Source organism: Mauremys reevesii, linkage group 4 (genome assembly GCF_016161935.1).
Source record: "Mauremys reevesii isolate NIE-2019 linkage group 4, ASM1616193v1, whole genome shotgun sequence".
NCBI classification, from domain to species: domain Eukaryota; kingdom Metazoa; phylum Chordata; order Testudines; family Geoemydidae; genus Mauremys; species Mauremys reevesii.
In genome coordinates, this window is record NC_052626.1 from 40,036,093 (window position 1) to 40,057,209 (window position 21,117).

General features: G+C 48.8%; 1 protein-coding gene and 1 long non-coding RNA gene across 3 annotated transcripts in view; one reads left to right on the forward strand and one right to left on the reverse strand.

The window, feature by feature from the left end:
* Positions 1-11,720, reverse strand: part of NRXN3 (neurexin 3) — a 1,505,977-nt gene extending 1,494,257 nt beyond the window's left edge. Inside the window, exons 1-2 of the mRNA XM_039537764.1 lie at positions 11,087-11,720; positions 8,625-8,758 (exon numbers count right to left, since the gene is read on the reverse strand). The gene's annotated coding sequence lies outside the window, so the exon portion shown is untranslated. The remainder of the gene's footprint in view (positions 1-8,624; positions 8,759-11,086) is intronic.
* Positions 10,099-20,504, forward strand: LOC120404782. 2 transcript variants are annotated; one of them, XR_005598177.1, is made up of 3 exons: positions 10,099-10,157; positions 15,068-15,156; positions 19,245-20,504. It is a non-coding gene; the product is annotated as an uncharacterized LOC120404782 (long non-coding RNA). The 2 variants fall into 2 exon arrangements; XR_005598176.1 differs by lacking the exon at positions 10,099-10,157 and adding an exon at positions 10,884-11,326.
* Positions 20,505-21,117: the final 613 nt, after the last annotated feature.

Genomic DNA, 21,117 nt, shown 5'->3' on the forward strand with positions numbered 1-21,117 from the left:
AGAGAGTGCTCAAGCCCTGCTAACCCAAATCTGTCACCCCAGGCTGGGAGGCTTGTTGCTATGGGCTGTGTATACACACCCACAGACCTACTGTGAATTCGCGTGGGACTGGGCAGCAGGAAAACAATGCCATGGAAAGTGGGCATTCCCTCAGCTACACTACAATCCCTCCTGTATATGGACACAGCTACCAAGCCTCCTGTATAGGCTTCTTTTGGGAAGGGGAGAGAACTAGTTTACAATGGCCGGAGACAAAGCACTCTCCCCTCCAGTGGCCTCCAGCAGAAATCCCCTGGGTTTTCTTCCTTGGTCCCTGGAGGCAGATGACAAGAACCCAACGGGGATCTTGAATTTAATTCTAATTGTCACTTTCTGGTTGTTTACAAACTCTTCTCAAATATCAGACATCTCCACACCCTGCTTATGCCTTTCCAATCTGGAAACATTAGGGTTTTGGTTGTTCCTTGTGGTTCTACAGGGCTTTGAAATTAACATAAAAAAATGCCATATTCATTTCCTTCTCAGTGAAGCAGCATCTCCAGCCACAGCAGCACAGCTTTGGGAACAGATATAGGTTAGTTAACAGATGCACAAAAGCACGCTGAGGGAACAAAGATGACATTTTTGAGTAGACCCTATATAAAGGCATGGCTATTTTGCAGGTCCTATATGAATTGAAAGACTATTCTGCAAGAGACAGATGGACAACAGGACAGTGTGCTGCCTCCCCAGAATCAAGACACAAGATGTCACTCTAAGGTTGGTTAGGCTTCTGAAGTCGACAGGCAAGGATCCATTGGTGATGGCTCCTATAGGAACTAATGACATTGCAATGTGGGCTAGCTCGCAGACAGTAGATAACTTCAGGGAACTTGAAAACATGCTGAAAAAAAGAATGTCCAAGTGATCTTTTCTGAGATCCTTCCTGCCCACAAGTGAAGGAAAACAGAAGGCAGAAGATTCTGGAAGTGAACCGCTGGCTAGGTAAGTGGTGTAGGGTGGAAGGTTTTGGTTTTGTGGAACATTGGTCCACCTTCTGTGGGGCGAGGGAGCAGTGTGGTTTGGATGGCCTCCACCTCAATAGAAGGGGGACAACTGTCCTTGGGTCAGGCTGGCTAAGGTAATCAGGAGGGGATTAAACTAACAGCAAAAGGAGAGGGTAAAAAGAAGGAAGACATGAGCACTTAGCATAAAATCATGATGTTGGAACTAAAATTAATCAAGGAACCAAAGCACACGAAGAGAATAAATTCTAGAACTGCCTATACAACAATGCTAGGAGTCTCGATAACAAACAAGAGGAATTGGAATTGCTCAGTTTTGAGCATAAATACGCTCTAGTTGGTATTACTGAAATCTGGTGGGATAATTTGGATGACTGGAATGTTAAAATCAATGGTTATAACCTATTTAGAAAGGATTGAGTGGGAAAAGGGGAGGGGGAGTGGCATTCTATGTCAAGAATAGCATTACCTGTTTCCAAGTCACTGATAACTTGGAAGAAAATGATCTTGAATGGTTATGAATCAATGTACTTCCAGATAAAGCACAAAATGAAGTATTAGTTTGTGTCTGCCACAGACCACCAAAGCACACTAGGGAACAGGATGATCACCTCTTTACGTACCTATCTATAATGTATAGGGAAAATTGTGTGATCACGGGGACTTCAATTTGAGTGACATATGCTCCACATCTCATGCTGCCAGTACTAAAACATCCTTGGAATTTGTAAACATTAGAGATGACAATTTGCTAACTCAAAAAGTCTTACAACCAACATGGGGAAATTCTTTATTTATAAGAGGAATTGTTCACAGAATTAAAAATAATAGTAGCTTATGTGCAAATGACCATGACTTGATCACATTTATAATGTGCAAGCACAATAAAGTCCAGACCAGTCTCAAAATGTAATTGTAAACAGGGAATCATCATCAAGTAAGTGTGTTTCCAGAGGGAGCCTGCAGGGCACAGTTATTGCCCTTATGCTATTTAACTTTATCAATCATCTGCAAGAAAATGTAAAATCATCATCAATAAAGTTTGCAGATGACCCAAAATTGGCAGAGTGGTAAATAATGAAGAGGATAGGTCACTGATTCAGAGTGATCTGGGTCATTTGGTAAATGGGCATAAGCAAACAATATTTTGCATTTTAATATAGCTAAAAGTAAACGTATCTATTTAGGAACAAAGAATGCAGGCCATCAGGGCTGGTGCAACCATTTAGGCGACCTAGGCGGTCGCCTAGGGCGCTGGGATTTGGGGGCGCCATTTTCTTCGTCAGCGACCGTGGCAGCCGGATCTTCACCTGCCCCGGTCGCCGCCGGCATTTAGGCGGAGGGAGCTGGGGCAGGGGAGCGCGGGGAGGGCCGCCTGCAGCAAGTAAGGGGAGGGGGGCGGCACGCAGGGGAACTCCCCACCCCAGCTCACCCCTGCCCCGCCTCCTCCCCGAGCACGCCGTGGCTGCTTCACTTCTCCCGCCTCCCAGGCCTGCAGCGCCAATCAGCTTAGGCGCCGCAAGCCTGGGAAGCGGGAGACGTGAAGCAGCCACGGCATGCTCGGGGTGCTCATGCTCGTGCAAGGAGCAAGGGTAAGCTGGGGGGGAGGGTGCCTCAGGGCGGAGGGTGGGGAGCTGCTGCAAGGGAGGCGCCTCAGGGTGGAGGGTGGGGGTGGGGAGCTGCCACAAGGGGGGCACCTCAGGGGTGGAGGGGGGAGCTGCCGCGGGGTGGGCTCAGGGCAAAGGGGGGAGCTGCCGCAGGGTGGGGTGCCGCAGGGCGGGGGCGTGGGGGGGGCGCAAGGTGGAAGTTTCGCCTAGGGCGCGGAACGTCCTTGCACCGGCCCTGCAGGCCATACTTACAGGATGGGGACTCAGTCCTGGGAAGCAGTGACTCCGAAAAGGATTTGGGGGTCATGGTGGACAATCAGCTGAATGTGAGTTCCTAGTGTGAGGCTATGGCTAGAAGAGCTAATGCAATCCTGGGATGCATAAACAAGCAAATCTTGTGTAGGAGTAGAGAGACTAGTATTTGGCACTGTTGTGACTGCTGCTGGAATGTGTGTCCAGTTCCGGTGCCCACAATTCAGGAAGGATGTTGATAAATTGGAGACAGTTCAGAGAAGAGTCACCGGACTGATGAAAGGATTAGAAAACCTGCCTTACAGGGATAGACTCAAAGAGCTCAATCTATTTAGCTTAACAAAGAGAAGGTTAAGGGGGTGACTTGATTACTGGCTATAAGTACCTACATGGGGAACAAATATTTAGTAATGGGCTCTTCAATCTAGCAGAGAAAGAAATAACTGGATCCAATGGCTGGAAGCTCAAGCTAGACAAATTCAGACCAGAAATAAGATGTACATTTTTGACAGTGAGGGTAATTAACCATTGGAGCAATTTACCAAGGATCATGCCGGATTCTCCATCACTAGCATTTTTTAAATCATAGATTATTAGGGTTGGAAGGGACCTTAGGAGATCATCTAGTCCAAACCCCTACTCAAAGCAGGGCCAATCCCCAAATGGCCCCCTCAAGGATTGAACTCACAACTGCAGGTTTAGGAGGCTAATGCTCAAACCACTGAGCTATCCATCCTTGGATGCTTTCTAAAATGCTCTGAGAATTATTTGGGGAAAGTTCTATGGCCTGTGTTAGACAGGAGGTCAGACTAGATGATCACAGTGGTCCCTTTTGGCCTTTTAATCTAGAATCATAGGGAAGCTATTTAATTTCTTGATGACAAAGTGGGTGGTGAGTTTGGAAAAACAAGTTTAATTCACAGGCTGTTTTGCCACCAAGTGTCAGTCACTTCAGAGTCTGTCTCATCAAAGGCCTTTGCTTCCATCTTGATGGTGACCTTTGCAGCTGACATTGAGGGGAAGACGGCAATTGCTTCTGCAAGCAGATGCTTGTGCAGATCCACAGGAATCTCTGTGAGGTTATTGAATGGCTGACACAGACGGATTAGCGAGGCCATGGGCTACCACAGTGACAAATATAGCCTGCCATGGATCTGTTTGCTGAGCACCGCTTCCCTTGGTCAATATCAGCAGCTTAGGGCAGGTCAATAGGGCCTGGTACTAATATCAGCACACATGTCCATTCTTGCTTTTTGCAACATAGTTTATGCTAAATAGTGGACTTGGATAATGTTTGAAATCTGGCCGGGCCTTTTCTAGCAAGTGTTGTGCCTCACTCAGCCAAGACTCCAGGGAGTGGGAAAGGCTTTTGCAAGGAGAGAGGCAGTGGGGCTGGCGAGTCAGTAGGTGGCACTGTTCTGAGTCAGCCTTAGGGTATGTCTACACTTTGAGCTGGGGTGTAATTCCCAGCTCAAAGAGACATACCCACGCTAGCTCTTATCAAGTTAGTGCACTAAGAACTGAGTGTCACTGCAGCAGCGTGAAGGGCTAGTCACCCCGAGTATGTGCCTAGTGTCTTGTGGGCAGGGCCGGCTCTGGCTTTTTTGCCGCCCCAAGCAAAAAAACACCTTTGGGCCGGTCAGAGCAGCAAAGGGGAGGGGACAAACAAACCTGCGAGCGGCCGGAGCAGCAAAGGGGAGGGAACAAACAAACCTGCGGGGCGGCTGGAGCAGTGAAGTGGGAGGGGGACAAACAAACCTGTGGGCTGGCCAAAGCGCGGGTGCAGGGGGACTCCTGGCCCTGCAGATGTGCCCCAGGCAGCAAGGGGGAGAGAGAAGGGGGACAGCCAGGGCTTCCTTCAGTGGGGTGCTCGCTACGCCACCTGCCGGGAGGGCTCCGCGCCGCTCCGGTCAGCGGGCAGGGAGGAACGCGGGCTGCCCTGCCAGGCTTGCTACAGACCTGGCACTGCTCCCAGCAGGGCGCTCCCCTCCTCTGCACTGCTGCCCCCTACAGGGCAGCCAGAGCAGCGAACCAAAAAGAAAAAAGAAAAAAACCTGCGGGGGCGGCTGAAGCGGCGAATGCCGCCCCGTGGAATCTGCCGCCCCAAGCACGAGCTTGCTCGGCTGGTGCCTGGAGCCGGCCCTGCTTGGGCGGGGGGGGGAGTGGCAGGTGTGTACTCAGGGAGACTATTCCCTCCTGCTGCTCACTCCACTATGCCGCCCTCTATTTTTAGTGCATTGGCTCAGTCCCAGCTAGTGTGGGTGTGTCTCCTCCAGCTGGGAATTACACTCCCACTTGAAGTGTAGACGTACCCGGTGCTGGGCTAAAGGGAAGTGTGCTACAGGGAGTGGAGGTGGCTCAGCAATTTCTCTCCAAATCAATATGGCCCCCAGTGCACTGCTAGGGAGAGCTATGCTTCAGGGACTGTCATGGGTGACTCAATGGGGAGAGGGGCTGCACTGAGGGGCTACTAATGGCACTGAATAAGATTTAAGGATGATCAGTGATTTTCATGTCTTAATGTTTGGGTGTCCAACCTGAGACACCTTAAAGGGCACTGACTTTCAGGTAGTGCTGGGCACCCACTCTCTGAGAGTCAAAGCCTTTTAGGTGTCTTGAGCTGGGCACTCAAAATCACTAGTCACTGTTACACTCTTGGCTGTTCTCTTGTGGGTAGATGTATGGCTGCAGCAGCTGCATCCAGCTCCATGGAGCTCACTGGCAACCTCCCTACCAAGCAGGAGAACCAGTTCCCATTGCTCAACTCCTGCCCCTCAGCAGGGTCCCTTTGCTGCTGCAGTCGCCTACTCACTGGTCCTCTGATAGGTGCTGGAAGCCCTCGGCCTCCCAGCTCCTCCTGAATGTGACCTTTTCGCTAGTCCCCCTCCCATTCTCAGAAAAGACCAAGAACTCCAGCTGCTGCTCCCTGTGTCTCCTTCCCCTTCTCTTAAAGGAGCAGTGTTCTGCTCCTCACCTCGGCCTCCACTCCGTCAACCCCAGCCCCATAGGTCTGCTGCCTGTCCCTGCCCCTTCCCTCCTGAAAATAGTGATCAGTTCCTGAGCCTATGGAGTCCTCACTCCGCCTCAATTCCTGCTGCAACTTCTAGGCCCCTGTTGTTCCCTGCTGCCCCCTACTCTCACCTCCCCTGGGTGCTTGACTGCCCTCTAGTCCAGCCTCTCTTCTGCTCTATGTTTTTTCCAACTCAGCTGAAGCAAATCAGAAGAAGGAACCTACAGCCAGAAAGCACTGTAGAACACAGACCGCTTGAAAGGGCCCATGCCAAATTGGGTTATTATATTCTCCCTTCTTCAGTTCCTGCCCAAAACTGCTGTGGGGCTGTTTGACAGCTGCCACACTCCGCCCCAGCGTTGTCTGCATCCTATTTCCAAGGCTGAATGAAATGAACCATGTGTAGCCATGTATCAAGTCTGTGAAGTGCTGTGGGGTGAAAGGTGCAGCCAAATGTATGATTATTCCCATTGCTGGCTGGGGCAGCGTGTTCCCCCCAATCAGCCCTTTAACTGGCTTTTTTTGAGAGGGGTTGCCTCAATATCCCTCTGTGTAAACATTGCAGGGGAAACTGAGAAATGCCAGTGATGCTGCAGGTTTCAGAGTGGTAGCTGTGTTAGTCTGTATCAGCAAAAATAACAAGGAGTCCTTCTGGCACCTTAGAGACTAGCAAATATATTTGGGCATAAGCTTTCGTGGGCTAGAACCCACTTCATCAGATGCTGATGCTGCAGGCACCAAAGGACGCACTCTCCCTGACTTCAAATTGCCTGTTAGCAACACTCACTCCTCCTGGTAGTCTGCCTGCTTCGACCCCCCCTTGACTGTCCCTCCCCACCCTTGCCTATCGCTCACATATCATAACAAATGAGCTACCAAAGGCTCCAGCAAATGCATTTGTTATCTCCAGCAGGAGAAAAAGCAGCCATGACCCAGAGCTGTGACCTCCTTACATTTTGTAATGAGCTGACGGGAAAATATTTCTGCCTGATTAGAATCCTTAACGAGTTGCTGATTATTATGTGTGTGTGCTATCCAGCCTCCCGTTTTGTCCCATCTGTAATGGCAGGGCAGCTTTTAACATCTCCTGCATCTCCCTCTGCCCAGCTCAAGGGGCCCAGGCTCCCTTTCCCCATGTCTATCTCACCCCTGACAGTACCACAGAAGGGAAATGCCAAAGGCTAATCAGCCTTTGCATTTCTTTGTTCAACTCTCCACTCTTTGCAAGAGGATTTGACTCCTCAGTGAGGTCACTACCGAAAAACCAATGGGTTTATCTCTGGCTGCAGGTAGAAGTATCCTGGCGCATCCTACACTACCAACCACATCCTGGGAAGCAGATGAGGGAACCTCATACATGGTACAGGCTGCTCTGAATATATTGAATAAGGAGATGTAAGAGTCTGTCTTAACTAGTCAGCTTGAAGGAGTTCTTGGCCTTTCAGAATTGCCTCATTTGTCAGAAGGCATGAGAACATCTAATAATCTAGCAAGTGAGAGCTGTGTTTATGTGTAGGTCCTACCCAGGCAGTGGCTCTTATTTTTCTTTTTGATTTAATGGTGGATTTGTAATTAAACTCTGCAAACCAGGCATTAAGAACCTAGAGAATGTTCCCTGTGGGATTCTATTCTAGTCAGTTTTTTAAAATCACTCTCAAGCAATGGGTGCAGTGGTAAAGTTCTCAGTGTGGTAAGAGAAGGAGTATTTAGAAATAAAGCTCATAATCAGAAATGGCATGTGAAATGAGTCATGCGTTTTAGTCCAGTTTCTAGTGGGCAGGAGTCCATATCACACACACCACCACTACAGCTGGCACAAATTATCCCTCATGCTGACAACCTCGGCAGATTGGACAAAGGCTGAATGGGGCACAGGAACAGAACACACTTTTCATCCCTAGAGGGAAATCCCTCCAGCATAGGGTTGGGGCACAGGGTAGCCTGCAGAGAGCTCGCCCTGCCATTGCCAGGACTGTCCCCGTTCTGGGAGTAGTCAGAAATGATCAGTGTCCAGTGCTGCTATGAGAGTATCTTTCACCAGCACAAAATTCATTGTATCACGGAAGTGAGGGGGTAAGGGTCTGACTTTGGGAGGGAGGGTTATCAGAATGGATGCTAGAACCTCAGAAGTTCCATCACTAATTAGACAATCAACAGTGCTGCATTGTGGTTGAAGGCAGCAAGGGAATGTGGGGGCACGGGTGGAGGAAGATCATTCAAAGAAAGGGAAGTTGACTTAGTGGACTCGGCATGGAACCCGTAGCTTATAACTCCTGGTTATATTCCTCCCTTTGCCACTAGCTTGCTTTGTGAACTTGTGACAGGTCAAATAAACACTCTGTGCCTCAGTTTCCCTAGCTGTCAGCTAGGGATAATCACATTACTCCAAGTCACTGGAGGAAAGCTGGAGATAATTGTTGGATTTACTTTGTCAGCTGTGAGTTACAAACCCACAGGAGTTACAAACCCACCAGTAGGTAGCATTGTAGGGAACCCCAGGGTCTCCCTCCGCTCCAGGCCTGGACCCTGGAACTCTGTACAATGGATCAGTTGCCCACCTTCAGCACCAAACCACTCACTTCACGATTCCCAGGACTACTTCCCACCTATCTGCATGTGGGCCTCTCTCTTGGCCTTCTCTAGCCAACCTCCTCTCAGCCCCCCTCCCAGCTCCCTCTCCATAGCAATCCATGCCTGCCCTAGCCACTACCCAGTCTCTGGAGAATTACCTCAGCCAGCTGCTGCACTCACCAGGATGTAGCTCCCTCGTTGGTGGTAGGAAGTGCTTTATATCCAACTTCCCGACAGGCCTTCCTATATCCAGGAGGAAAACCAGCCACAAATGGGACCTAGAGCTTGAGAACCTCATGAAGGGCCTGCTCACCCTGTAACAATAATTCAGTATTTGTAAAGCACTATATCAATATGAATGAGAGAACTTCAGTTACATTCGACAGGACTTTTTTTAAAAAATCAGAGGAGACAAACACCTGTTTCAGGGCTTATGCCAAGCACTGATTAGGTAGAGGGGTAGGAAGAAATTTCCCTTAAATGCAAGTCCACTATTGAGTTTCTTGTGCCTTCTTCTGAAGCACTGGTACTGGCCCTGTTAGAGAGGGAATTCTGACCTAGATGGGCTTCTGGTCTGATCCACTCTGGAAGTTCCTATGCTCAAAAGACTGTTTTCAAAATCATACTCAAGGTTAACATTGCTCCTTCCAACACCAGTGGCTCTCTCTGGCTCTGGTGTTGCCCTTCTGCCTCTGTGATAGCAGACGTTCAGGGCCCTGCAGGCCATCTTCCCAGTGGAAGAGAAATAGTGATGTGGCATCTGGGTTTATTTGGAGTGTAACTTGTTTTATTTACACATATAAACCAGTCCCAGAACAGAGATGGTCAAACAGCCTGCAGGGTACACCCTTCTTTCAGGGATCTTCTCAGCCCAATGGCCAGCAATTCCGCCTCAAGAATTGACTCAGAGACCAACCTCTCCTGCTGCTCATACAACTCCCTCTCCCACGTTGACCACCTCTACACAGAGCCTTGCATAACCCAGACTAACACTACACAGCATGTCTTCCCAAAACTGAACATTTGCTCACATGCTAGGAAAAATAACTTGGGAGATTATTTGTAAGAGTGGCACCTGCTGATGCCTGCCATAACAAGGTAAAACAGATGTTTTAATTGCCATTGTTATTTATTTTGTATCTCAGGCACTGACACTTAGAAATTTCAATACTTTTAATCCATAAATCTCAAAGCACTTGTAATAGAAGGAGCTATGTGGAAGTGTCCCTCAGGTTAGTGGAAGCCTTAAATTAACATGTTAAGATTCAGTATAAGGTAGAGAACTAACAAGTTTCACTGGATATGGCTGACCAGGCTGAAGATGCACGGAGAGTGATGAAACCCTCTGCCCCATGCAATAGGTCTGGTGTAAAACCCACGTTAAATTCTTTGCGTGATGAAATGTGTCTACCCAAGAGCTGATAGCCATCTCTATATATCATACTGTAGTCACTCAGCACAGCCTTTATAAGGCAGGCGAGAGCTCAAATTCTTTTTCAGAAGCAGAGTGCCCTCTACCACTTGAGCTAAAGGAAATTATCTGTTAGCCATACAGGGCATGTGACACGTGATCAAGCAGTTCTGATTCCATCCAGCAGAGGGCAGTGGTGATATATAGACACTAACCGCTACACTGCACTCTGCACTTGTCCTGGTTCTGAACACAGTGACCTCTATTTCCTGGCAGAGAACCTGAAATGGTCCCTTGGGATGGTGAGTTATGAGTCCCTTGCTGCTGGGATGCAGAGATCCCCTCCTGTCACTCACAGGAGGCAAGAGTCCTTGACTTTTCTCTTTGTCTGTTTGTTTTTGTCCCATTCCCCACCCCCATGTTTCCCCCTCCATAGGGAGTGTTGTTTCTTGACTCTTGCCCACTGTCTCCCTCCACAATGGCCGCCCTTGAACAGTGAGATTAACTCTGCCACCTCCTCCTAGTCTGTTCCTCTGAAGATTGTCTCCTCATTTTCTGAATGGATAATCCCATCAACCAAAAGGCCCATCAACATGCAAGGGTCTGACACAATCCTCTGGCACCCACACACTGGGAAGTCTCTCTGGCTCCTGCAGCTTGATTGGCTGAAGATGCAGTGAGTGAGGATGGATTTACTTATTTCCACTGTGAAATAGGGTTTTAAAACAACAATCAGACAAAAAAAGAAAAACAAAAAAAGAAAACATCAGCAGATGGCTGGGAAAAAAAGCCCTGCATGTGAACTGCATCATGCATGCTCATACTGTGGGCGGTATGTGAGCAGCTGTAATAGTTACCCCCTAGTGGCTGGGGCAGACAACATTACTCTTGCTACTGGCTTGATAGTTTAACCATGGCTAATAGAACTTCTGCACTTGGACCCGAGGGAACATTCTTATCAAGTATGGGGTGGTGCAGGCTTGACCTGCAGCATTCCCAGCCATTCCAGTTCTCTACACTGCTCAGCTGATGCAGCTCAGTCCTGGTCTGCTATTCCAGGCCTAGCTATCTGTCCCACAGTGTGTGATAGTTCTCAGCTGTGCCGGTGCTGGAAACCCAGTAATCTTATTTTCAGGAGTAACCTAAAACAGATGATAAACCCCTGGTATATCACAGATACAGCAGCATGTTAACCTTGAATCCCCAGCTGAGGCTGAGAACTAGTACATACCTGACAGGCCCTTATCCTGCCCAGCCACTCTGCTGCCAAATTCAAATGTCACTTTGTCCAGACTGCTGGTGGAAGGAACAGACGCCTCATCCCAAACTACCATGGTAGGGGATTCATCCAGATCAGCTTCATAAAGTTAGGACAGGAAAGGAGAAAGTATCATCTAGTGGGGAAAACACAGAACTAGGGAAGAAGGAGACTGCACTTCATTCCCAGTCTTGCTGTAGACACTGTCCTTGGGTAAGTCATTCTTCTGCTCTGTTCCTCAGTTTCCCTATCTGTACAATGGGGAGAATAATCTTTCTCAACTGCCAGAGATTGGTGAGGCTAAATTCATTTCCTGTTTGCTAAAGGCTTTCAGATCCTTGCATGGAAGGTGCTAAGGAATGGCAGAGCATCATGGAATTATGACATCACAACCCACTGAGCCTGAAGCAGAGCTGGATTGGCTGGCCACATGCAAAGGGGGAGAGGGGAGTCAGGCTGAGAGGGCTGGCCCCACGTGGGAAGAAGAGGGGATCTGGGCTGGGGTAGCAGCTAAAGACAAGAAGGCGGAGGCCTAAGAAGGTCTATTGCAGATGGGATGAGAGGGAGAGAAACTGGGCTTTGCGAGCTGCCTGTGCATGGGCAGAGCAGACAGGCAGGATGAGGGCAGCCATGGGCTTGGGCTGGGCAGACTAGGCTGGTTGCACTCTGAGTAGGCAGCTGGGCCTTGCTCTTTTAAACCATGGATGCTGCACAGGACACAGCCCTTGGAATGTCCAATCCTGTTTTCCTGTTACTCCTTTTTCCCTTGTAGCAGATTGCAGTTTGACACTGTACACAGCTTCAGCAGGGAGAGCCACACAGTTGTGACCTTACCATAGCTAGCATCAGCTGCAAGTCACTGCACCCACACCCTTTATGCAGTCAATCAAAGCCCCTGTGCAAGTGGGGCCACACCCCAACACCCACACCTAGGCCTTCATTGCCCAGGTGTATAAAGCCACATCTGCTATGTAAATAGAGCCACAGCCTCAAGCCCTGTATGCTGCTTATGTCATTCCATATATGGCAAGGAGGCCATGCCACTATGCCAGTGGTGCTCAATTCACGGCCCAATCAACACACAGCTGCAGCCCATGTGACATCCTAAGGGCCATACAGATAGTATATAGTGTGTGTGGATGCAGCCCACATAACTCGGAGAGCTGCATAAGCAGCCCACCATGGTAAATAGGTTGAGAACCACTGCACTATGCTAATGAGCCTGCACCTTCTAGGCACTGATAGACACATGGGTCTGCACTCTGTGCAGATTATACTACACCTTCTATGCAAATGAGACCATGCGTGCTAACATTGTGGCTCCTCCCTCTGGTTTGGCTGGCACTTGAGTCTCAATCATCTGCTTTCAGAAGCGGTTAGCTCCTTCCACAATACAGAGTGGGGCTGAATCTTATTTGAATCCTACAAACTTTCTCTCCTCAGCAGCGGAAAGCCTGCGACCCTCCCTGGGAAAAACAAGGTGCAAAAGGAAGAACATTTCCCCTTCCATCAGCTCCAAAGCAATGACAGAGACAGCATGCAGGAAACAGAAGGAGTTTTATGCCTTTGCCTTTATCTTTTTAAACATGGCAGAGAGCATTTTCCAGGACCCAGAGGCAAAGTTAAGTCCACATCTGGCAATTCAGAAACTGTTGCCAATTAACTTAATGAAATAAAAGTCTCCTCTTCAGTTGTGCCCTATGCATGCAGAAGAGGAGCCTGATTGTTTTCCAGCCCCAGTTCTGGATGGTAATTTTTGCTGCATTCACTCAGAGACATCTGTCTGTTTTCATGCTTGTAGTGTAGGCTGGTGTTGAAGTTGCATCTGTTAAGGAGCCTCTGTGCTTTCTTTCCTGGGGGCTATTTCAGGGCAAAAATATCCATTAACTGCATACGCTGAAGCACCCACTAGACAAAAGCGTGAGCAAAGAACATAATGATGCATCAAGCTCAGCATATAACTCATATGGAGAGGCTGTGCCCAGGGAGAGGGAGCAAGAACCCATCCGGAACAGGCTAGCTGCTGCTGCTACTAATGCATGGCACATGCCTCCTCTGGCTCTGCTCCTGAGAAGGGAGTATTCTAGCGATCCATGACCACGTACCACGCAGTCACACACGCTGGGGTGCTGCCTGCCAGAGCACTGAGCTCATGATCTTTGGTGCCGAGAACAAAGGACTCACTCAGCAGGGCTAACGGAGAAGCTCTTTCAGGAGAGGGAACCCGTTCACCATTTGACTGTGTCTTTTGCAAATGTGCATGGGTTTCTTTCCATGCCAGTCTGAACGTATGGAACACGTGCCCTGAACTAGACTGCAAGGCCACTCTCCTACTACTGTGATGCCTATGAAAAATTAGCCAGTTAACAAGAGGCCAACAGAGGGCAGCTGGGAGAGTTGATAATAATTAATAAGTATTTCTGAAGTCTAGTAGGAGGCAGTGGTGTCTATGCAAACAAACCAGAGAAGGAACTGATACATTCCCAGACCTGCTCAGGTGTGTGTCTTCAAAGGACAGCAACAGTGACCGTGACTACTCACATGCACACAAGTCAGCATGTTGCAGCCTGTAGCTCAGGCTGCATTCTTGAGATGGCCATAGATAATGCTTGTAGCCAGGAGAGATTCTACCATTCCACACCTGAAGTTTCTCAGCTCCTTGTGCTTGGCCAGCCTGTGCTGGACTTGGCCAAGATTCTTTCTCTGTTGACAGACTGTGAGACTTGTTCCTGCTCTGGGTTTTGGCAGAGATCAGCCGAGTTGCCCAGCAGGGGCTCTGGGCGAGACACCAGTGTGGGAAGAGACACTGATTGGATTTTACTTGGCCCTGGAGGGAGAGTGAAACTCACCCAAATGCAGGTTGGTCAGATGCATTGGAGGGTCAGAAGGGAGGTGAGTGCTTCCAGAAGCCTGCCATCTCCTTGTGACAGGAGAGACCTTACATGCTATGGATGTATTTGGGGCACATGAAGTTGAGGGCCCAATAGTGCTGCCTACAATCAATTGTAGAGCAGACAGGCAAAGTGAAAGCTCCCAGCACAGCTCTACTGATCCTCCTCATCTCTGACTTGAAACTCCCCCTGCTATTCCAGGTCTGAGCCCCCCCAGCTCTGCCAGTATTCCTCAGCACTGCCTGCTTTTCCCATCCTGGGCCTGACACAGCACAGCCTGCTATTGAGTTGAATTTCATGGTAATTTGGCACTATGGACAAATGGTCCCTGGGGGCTAGGCTGAGGCAACTAAATTCATTGCATATGTGATCTCAGTGGATTTGATTCCCACTCTCTAGAACTGAGCAGTGACTCTATTAACCCACTAGCCCTCCTGGGCCCTCGCAGCAGTTCTGCTCCCGATAAATAATGGAACAGGAATATCACTGAATACTCTACAGTGTATTTAGATATTTACCAAGTGGCACTGGGGGGAATATGCCTACTGTTAAATATCACAGGCCTGGCTATTCTCTCTTCGTTTTGAAAGAATGTACTGCACTCTGCCAGTATTGAGATTTGAACTGACCTCCTCTGCTATCACAGGCAGCCATTTCCCAGGCGCTCAGCATCTGTGAGGAGCTGGTCTCAATTTATAGATGCTAAATAAATATTAGTAAATTCCTAAATTCACTCTAAAGGGAAAGGGAGGGAGGGAGAGAGGTGCGGGGGAGGGGAGCAGGGCAGTGAACGACGGCTGGAAACAGAAATAAAATCCCTGAAAATTCAGAGCTGACAAGAATAAAAGGTGGGAGAAGCCCATAAAAACAAGGAGGAGGTGGTTCAGAGAAGGGTCTGTATATTGATATTTGGAATGGGCTCTTTGAAATAGAAGATAATGACACTGAAAAATTATTCTAAGCTTTACATAGGCATAAATGACCAAACTGCCTCCTGACTCCTGAATTACATTATCCAGAAAGAACTTAATAGCATGTTATTATCGCTTCTCCTCGCTGACAGGATTTCGGCACTGAAAAGACAAACAAGAAGTGCATTCATAATCACAATCGTATTCACCTCTGCAAAGCGCCGACCGCTGCTAATTTCAGGTGAGTGCTTCAGTGTGTGAGAGAGAGAAAAAAGAGAGAGAGCTCAACGGTGCTAATTTAACTTGGCGGCTAGGTAATTGCCTTTGCAGTTCGCTGTCACTGACTGAGGGGGACAGGCTGGGTGGTCCTGGGGAGCCAGCTGGGATGGAGGCCAAACAATTGGTGGCACTGGGGAAAGTTTTGTGGAATGAGTTGGAAGTTCTCAGCTGCCAGGTGACCTTTCACTTTGTCCAAATGGTGCCAGATCAGTGGGAGCGGATGGTGCTCATTAGCTGTCAGCAAAGAGCCTTTGTACAGTTGTCCATATTTGTTCAACTGATGAGCGGCTAGCAGTCGACATTCTCTGCTGTCCCGCATGGGAGACCTCCACTCAAATCCTGGACAGGTTGATTTATCATCTTTTCTTGATAAAATGCCCCCAGAACCCTTAAAAATTACCTATTGTTCTCAGAACTTCTTGCCAAAGCTCCAGTCAGGTCTAGAGATGAAACATTTGCCTCTGCTTTCCTATGACAGTTTATGGCAGTGGAAAGAGGGGATGTGAGGATTGTGAGGAAATATCCTGGCCCACTTTTTCTGGGATATTCCCAAACTTTGTCATGCTTTTCATTTTTTGTGAATGTTTCCTGCTGGCAAGGGGTGCCAGATACACAGCCCTGGAGGTGGGCAGACATCCGTCCTATTTACACACACAGCAAGGACAGGCTGAGCAGCAGCACTAGTGCAAAATTCACACACATGCTTGCACTACCCTGCACTAGTGCATGAATTTGGAAGTCAGAAGGCAGCTTGGTTATCTATGCCTTTGAATGACCAATGCTTCTTAGTCCTCCCTGGAAGGACCTTCCTGTAGATATGCGAGGGAAATTCAGTCTCCATAACCTACCCAGTACTTAACTTTCTGTTGAGACAGTCAGAGGGGGACCATTTCACACCAGTGGCACTGATGATTTTTCTGACGTGGATGCTTGTCCCGCTGGGACTTGGACTAAGATGAGGGTGGTCCTAATTTTGAGGGGACTGTAATGGGTTTCCACTCACTGCAAGAGTGACCCCTCCTGACTGGGTGTGGCATAGCAGCTTTCTTTACCTATGGCACCCCTTGCCAATGGTCACTCCTTCACTGGAGTGGTCACTCTTCCTGTAGTTCACAGTTCCCCGTTTGCAATTCATCCCTCCAGCTAGGTCAACATATGGTCTCCCCTTCTGGGGTATCAAAGTCTCGCCAGACCAACTGTCTGCATGGTGCCTCCAACAGTCCTGCACCACTTCCCAGTGACTGTAGGGGAACCCAGGCCCTTCCTCTACACTGGGTTCCGCCCAGGGACCCTATAACCAGCAGCCACGGTCTGCACAGTCTCCCTCTTGCTGCTGTTTCCCTGGGCTTCCTCCTACCCTCAGACTTACTTTCTTCACAATTCATCTGGGATTGACCCTAGGGCTAGTTCTCCTTCTCTCCCCTGACAGCCCCTTGCTACTACAAACTTCCTCTCTTTATATTCCTTGCCCAGCTTCTCTCCCAGCTGGGCATCAGCAGCAGTTAGTAATTTATACAGCCCTGTGCCTACCTCCAGGTGCAACTATGAAGGTTAATTGGCCTCTTCTGGGCCACCTTAACCCCTTCAGGGGTGGGGTGGGCTGAACACTCCATCACAGGGACCAATAAAGCATTCCTCAAACTTATTTTGGCTTGACACTGTGCAGTGAGTGATGAGACAACATGATGCAGGAGTTTGCCCTGGGTTGTCGCTTCAGCAATTCATATGTCACTAAGAAAATATTTATTTTACCAGTGTGACAGACCCATGTCAGTCCTCTTCACTTCCCAGTAAGCACCCCTACTCCTCCTTATACTGCCCCTAATGGTGGGGTATCTGGGCAGCTGTTTAGACCAGGGGTGGGCAAACTACATCCCAAAGGCTGGCTCCAGCCTGCCAGCCATTTTAATCCAACCCTCGAGCTCCCATTGGGGAGTGGGGTCTGTGGCTTGCCCTGCTCCAGCACTCTGGTGCTCCAGATGGGGATCAGGGTCGTGGGCCACACCACACGGCTCCCGGAAGCAGCGGCATAGCTGCATGCTGCCCCTGCCCCAACCACCACCCCTGCAGTTCCCATTGGCCAGGAACCAAAGCCAATGGGAGCTGCAGGGGCAGAGCCTGCGGATGGGGCAGCGTGCAGAGCCATCGGGCCGTGCCTCACATAGAAGCCAGAGAAGGGACATGCCGCTGCTTCTGGGAGCTGCTTGAGGTAAGTGCCACTTGGAGCCTGCACCCCCGAGCCTCTCCCCACACCCCAACCCCTGCCCCAGCCCTGATCCCCCTCCTGCCCTCTTGCACCCCAAATCCATCATTCCCAGCCCCACCCCAGAGCCTGCACCCCCAGTCTGAGCCCTCACCCCCTTCTCCCCCCTCCTCCCGCACCACACTGCCCAGCCCGGAGCTCCCGACTGTCTCTTTGCTCAGTCTCTTGTCTCTTTGCTCAGCAGCCTCTGCAACTGCTGTACAATTTATTTGTAAGGAACCATCTTACAACATGACCTAGTGTTGTGAGGTCCTTGGGTAGAAGACCAGCCTTGCTACAGTGCCTGCATAATGAGCTGAGTTAAAACCCGAGTGGCAGCCTTCACTCAGCATGCCAGTGCATGAGTGTGATTTATGTTTCATGTTTAACAATATTTAATTTGGATGCCTGAGTTTCAGGGTCTGTAGCCTCTTAAATGTTTGAAGGGGGTAAATACCAACAAAAGTACTCAGCAATTGTGATCTCCCATCGGCTCTGCACACATATAATAATAAACTTTCACATCACCCAGGGTAGGTCACTATGGTAAAAAAAATATTATTATCCCCCTTTTACAGAAGGTGATACTGAGGAAGCGAGGTTGAAGGACTCGCCCAAGGCCACACTAATTGTTGGTGGTAGGCCCAGGATTAGAATTTAGGAATTCCTGGCTCGGTGTCTGATGCCTAGTTGACCTCAACAGAAAAAGAGGAGCTGCATGGGAGTGGGGGTGGGTTTGCCAGGGGCTCTTACTAGCAGGAATGAGAAGACACTGACTGTAAGCTGAATACCAGGAATATTATTCCTAACAGCAGGTCAGTGGAGTAGTCTCCTCATGAAAATGGTAGAAATTCCTTTCCATGAATCATGTAAACTGGACTGGGCAGAGGCCTGGAGAATACACTGTGGGGAACAAAGCTATAAGGCAGAGGCTTGAAGTAGCTGACCTAAGATCATCTTGCCAGTCCCTAATTCGTATTATTCTGTACTTATTAATGCTCATCATCTGAAAACATAATTGAAAAATAGTAAGTTAAGCAACATACCATTTCTTCAGAGTAAAATTCTACTACTGTAATACTGAGCGTCAACATCTTGTGCAAAGCTAGCAGTGGCAAGATACTTTCAATGGACTTTCCCCCACTCAAGGCTCAACTGAGACAGGCTACCACCACCACCCCCCACAACAGGCCCTAATGGCTGACTGCAGTGTATTTTAGATATGTGAATACATCAAAATAAATTCCCCGCCCACGTTGCCTTGTTACTGTCCTACTCAGGGTTCCATTCGTTCTGATGAAGGATGACTATTTCCCTATGGGTGGCTATGCTGTTGGGGTCTTTCCGCTTCAGTACTGTTGATTTATCTGACACCCATAGGAGGCACCAAAGTGAAAGAGGTTCCGGCACAGAATGGATGCAGAAAAGGCAGCCACATGCTTGCTGTGACTGACCGCGCTGTGAAGTATGCATCTTGTATTGCTAAACGCTGGGTATTTCTTTCAGCCTTATCAGTGTGATGGATAGTTTAGGCACATTGAAGGACAAGATAGTAATAACAATGGCCATGATTACTATTTTTCATATTTCCTTTAAGAGCAATATTATATTACTAGGCTCCCTGCGCGTCACTTTATTTATTAGCCGCCATTTAGCAATCTCTTCCATCTTCGTTTTATTAAAGTTAGAGGCGCTATTAAGGAGTCAGCTGACAGGAGGCTCGCGGCTTCCTGGAGCCAAGTGCCTCGCAGCAGACAGCTCCACTGGGCAGCCACCCTCCAAATAAACCCATTTCTTTCTTTCTTTAGATTGATGTTGAGCTCGAAACTCCAGACACATAAGCAAGCAACATTTAAAATGTGTTTCATAAATAAATCTGCCCTACCACCCTGGGCCTGATTCTCTTTTGCCACTTTAAGTTCGGTGCCTGTCATGGTGGCAACCCTAGGACCCGCTGGTGGACACCAGTGCTGAGGGGAGCTGTCAAGGCGAAGGACTCCTGTTACAGCTGAGAGGTACCGGCTGGTGAAGAAGGCTGTGGCTGTGGCAGTCATTGAAGCAAAAACCCGGGCTTGGGATGAGTTTGGAAAGACCATGGAGAATGACTACCGGACGGCCTCAAAGGTGTTCTGGCAAAACGTTCGTCACCTTAGGAGGGATCGGTGGGATATTGCCCAAGCTGTTCTCAGCAAGGGTGGTGAAACGCTGACCTCGACTGAGGAGGGATACGCCCTCCCTTCAGGAGGCAGTACCGGAAACGTCTGGTGACATCGGGTCTATTTCTGTTGTTGAGGTCATTACGGTGGTAAAGTGCCTTTGTAGCAGTAAGGCAGCTGGGGTGGACGCGAGACATTGGAATCACTGGACAATGTTGGGGTGTCGTGGTTAACGTGCCTCTTCAATGTTGCATGGAAGGCGGGTGCAGTACCTCTGGACTGACAAACCGGGGTGGTGGTCCCACTCTTAATGTCTAACTACCTTTGAGGAGCTGGACCGCTACCTCTCTGTGCCTCAGTTTCCCCATCTGCAAATGGTGATAGTGACACTTCGCAGTGGGGGAGTAGTGAGATTTAATTAAATAATATTTGTACTTGCTTTGAAAGGGCCAATTGTTGTTATTTTCACAGGAAGATCATGAAACCCTCTGGTTTAATTGGGGGCATAGCACTTGTAAGCATAAAGTATGTATTGTATAAAAGGCTTCTCTGCAAGGAAAACAGAAATATATTATTAATAATTATTAATTTGTACATGGCCATAGGTGTAGTAGGCACTTCACAGGCTGGAAAAATGGCAAGAGATCCCTTCCCCCATGTAGCTTCCTGGGTGTTTGAATTAAGGAGAGCGGGATGAATGGTGCCCTGTAGGGGGCGCTGTTAAGAGTTGTCTATTTAAATGAAATGCCTTGTGTGGGATTCTACCTTAGAACTGCACCGCTTGCCTCTGTGAAGTGGAATCTGATGAGATAGGAGCACACCTCGGAAGAGCCCAACACAACAAGTTGTGACAAACAGCTATGCAAAGTATGTCGCACGCCTACTTGTACATCTGCATATGGCCCACTTAGTCACCTCCCATTTAAGAGAGCAGCTCAAGAGAGGAGCCCAGTACTGATAGCAGACACACTGCACACAAGTGGGTTATCATTATCCTATGCACACCTTAGCCTCCCGCACCCCAGACATATACACATGCTAAAGAGGAGTGAGTTGCAGAAAGGCAGTCTCCTTGACCTTGATTATATATGCCTGACAGATGAGCTGTGCATCCCAGCAGCACCAGGATTACCTCAGCCCTGGAAGATTTTCTTGTTTCAGAGAAGCTGGGAAGCCGAGTCAGACATGGTTATTCCTCTCTGCTTCTCTAGCTTGTGTAACCAGGTCACTCTGCAGTTGACAGCTCATCATTCTGGGTAGAGTGGCAGCTGCTGCTGACTGGTTAAAAAAATTGAAAGACCTACGACTACTCACACAGAAGGGGGGATGGGAGAGCAGCCACATGAAAGGTCCAGAAAAACACAGCAAAGAGGCTTTGAAATTCCTGAGCAGCGAAGAGCCTCAGAAAATAACACGCAAAGGCACAACTATGTTCACAAGGCACGTTAGCTACAAGGGCAACCCTTTTCATGGTCCCCCCCGGCTATCGTCTTGTCTGATACAAGATCTAGGTTTACCTCTTTCA